The sequence below is a fragment of the Gossypium hirsutum genome, chromosome D12 (genome assembly GCF_007990345.1).
Source record: "Gossypium hirsutum isolate 1008001.06 chromosome D12, Gossypium_hirsutum_v2.1, whole genome shotgun sequence".
NCBI classification, from domain to species: Eukaryota; Viridiplantae; Streptophyta; class Magnoliopsida; order Malvales; family Malvaceae; genus Gossypium; species Gossypium hirsutum.
The window spans coordinates 28806169-28809189 of record NC_053448.1 but is presented as its reverse complement, the minus strand read 5'-3'; the positions used below and the strand labels follow the sequence as shown (position 1 = coordinate 28809189).

The window sequence follows — 3021 nt, the reverse complement described above, 5'->3', positions numbered from 1 at the left end:
CCCAAGCCAGTTTGGACTGTGAGGTTGGAAGATAAGTAGTTCTTGCTGACTCGTTATGTTGGTTGAAAATCAGAAGATCCTGCTAAAGCAGTGACTAGTTGGTTAACGAGAACCTGAGACGATAGTTACTTAGGATTGCTGAAGCGAGCTGATCATCTATTCTCAGATTTGATTCACTTTATTTATCTTTATCTCTTTCAATTTTAATTTCTTTTTTATGCTATTTTATTTTATTATTTTACAAGCCCTAAACATATTTGTTATTTTACTCCCGTACTATAACTAACATAAAGTATTAATTAGACTATTAATCGTTTAAGTTAAGATTGATTTAGTACTCGCCTCCATTGGGTACGATTCTCAGAGTAGCCACCTACTTCGTTCTAAAATCTATATTACAACTTAACTCGTATAGTTACAAATACCGCCTCATAACTCTATTTTATTGCAGTATTCACACCCTGGATTTTAGTACGTCTATAGGTGGTCAAGTTGTTGGCACTATTGCTAGGGAGGTAACATCACTACAATGATCTTAATTTTTACTTTCCAAAAGAATAATTAGGCAAATTTTCAGCTATAGATATGATTTCATTTAGTTTTAGTATTACTATTCTTTTCTTTATAGGTTTGGTGTATGACTCGCAGTCGAGGCATGCCTATTGTAGTAGCCATAGATCCAAAAAGAAAAATTTGAAGAAATCACTGATAGCAGTAATAGCAAATGCAAGATCCACACCATGAGGTGTAGTTAACATATCATGTAACAATCCATTATTTCATGATGCTGACGATAACACCCTAGAAGATTCACCAGTACCACAATTACACGCAAAGGTGCAAATGGCTTGGAATGAGAGACTTTACGGGACTATGCCCTACCAAGTTTAGATATGGTTCAGGAAAGTATAGTGAGGCAGACGATTACAACTAATAATTTTGAGATAAAGCTAGCAATGATACAAATGATCCAAAATAATCCGCAGTTTAGGGGCACTATGACAGAAGAGCCTAATCAACATTTGAAATGGTTTCTCCACCTCTGGGATACTTTTAAGTATAACAGGGTCGCTGATGACATTATTCGTCTTCAGTTGTTCCCCTTTTCTTTGATTGATAACACCTTTTCTTGGTTAGACTCATAGGCACCAAGATCTATCACGACATAGGATGAACTCGCTGGAAAGTTCTTACAAAAGTTCTTCCCAATTAGCAAAGAAATTCAACTAAGAAGAGAGATTGTTGTCTTTAGACAGATGGAAGGAGAAAGTTTCTATGAGGCATGGGAACGCTTCAAAATGTTGATTCAAAAATGTCCGCACCACAAATTTCCTGAGTGGATGCGACTATAGGTATTTTACAACGGGTTAGATGCAAACACATGATCTGGACTAGACGGAGCAGTAGCAGGAGCTCTTATAAATAAGACGTATGAGGATGCATACGAAATTAATATGGCATTAAAATCTTATCGTAGCCAACTGAACGTTTCACATATGGCCAAAAAATCACTACAGTCAAAGCTATTCAAAAGGATGACAACTATTAGTAGATAATGGACAATTAAACCGTATCGAATCTGCTTCTTCATGGCCTATGTATGAAGGAGACAAGCCACTCTTCATTATATCAACAATCTTGCCGAGGATGTGAATTACATTGGGAATAGGGGTGGAAACCCTTATTCGAATACATATAATCCCGGATAGAGGGATCACTAGAACTTGAGATGGGGAGGAAACCAATGAGGAGTAAAATTTTAAATCAAGTTAAAAACACTAATTACCAACCTCTTTATTTGTAGATACCCTAGAACAAAACCAACCCACATGACCATACTGCATGTGGTTAACGTTTGGATAGAATTGAGGGGGAGATGCAGTTAATGAGAATAGACGACAAGCAGGTGCAGCTTGAGTGCACCAACACAACAAGAACATTTACTAAGCTCGAGGATCAAATGAGCCAATTGATGAGCATGATGGGTGATATCAAAAGAAAAATTGGCTCAGGCATTCCAAGTAACATGGAAGATAATCTATAGAGAGAAGGAAAATAGTATAGGAAAGCTATAGTACCCCGATCAAACAAGGTACTGAGTAGCCCAGAAATACCTACGTTGAAGGTAACTATGGATAATACTGATGAACCTCAAGACAATTCCATGAAAGTAGAACACAAACCTTAGGAGAAGAGAAGGCACTAATGGCTAAGACAGGAAAAGAGACATCTAAAGATGCCGAAATCATAAACCCATTTCCAACAAGATTAGAAAAAAGATAGAAGCGGGACGAGGATTAATTCGTAAGTTTTCTGAATCTATTTAAAACTTTAAATGTTAACCTGCCTTTAGCCGAGCTAATTGAGAAGGTTCCCAAATATGCCAAATTTTTAAAAGAGATAATGGCAAGGCGTAAGAAAATCAAGGTGCGAGAACAAGTTAATCTCAATATTTCTTGTAGTGTGATTATTTCAAGACAAGTACCTTGGAAGTTGAAAGACCCGAAAAGTTTTACTATTCCTACAGAAATAGGGACGTTCATTTTAATAGAGCTCTATGCGATTTAGGAGCCAATATCAATTTAATGCCCTTATTAATTTTTGAAAAACTCAGGTTGGATAATCTTAAAACAACTCAAATAACATTACAATTAGCTGATAGGTCTTCGCTACTTCCGAAGGGAGTACTAGAATATGTGCTAGTCAAGGTGCGAAGTTTTGTTATTCCAATAGATTTTGTAGTACTTGATTTTGAGGAAGTTCAAAAGATATTAATCTTACTATGAAGACCTTTCCTGGCCACTTCTAGATCCACAATTGATTTAGAAAAAAAATGAGTTAACTATGAAAATTAATGGTAAGACTGAAATCTTCAGATGTGGTTATCAACAGAATGAGGAAGAGTGGAGGATATTAGGGGAGCATTGCAAAAATTATTCATCTCTAACATTCTCGAGTTAAGGGAAATGATTCCATTTATGAATGCAGAAAGAAAAATTAGGTTCAAAGTATAGGACAAGC

General features: G+C 36.1%; 1 non-coding gene across 1 annotated transcript; it reads right to left on the bottom strand.

Annotated features, from left to right (window-relative positions):
- Positions 1-1224: 1224 nt before the first annotated feature.
- Positions 1225-1330, bottom strand: LOC121224878 (small nucleolar RNA R71). Its single transcript, XR_005922620.1, has one exon. It is a non-coding gene; the product is annotated as a small nucleolar RNA R71 (small nucleolar RNA).
- Between the last annotated feature and the right edge of the window lie 1691 nt (positions 1331-3021).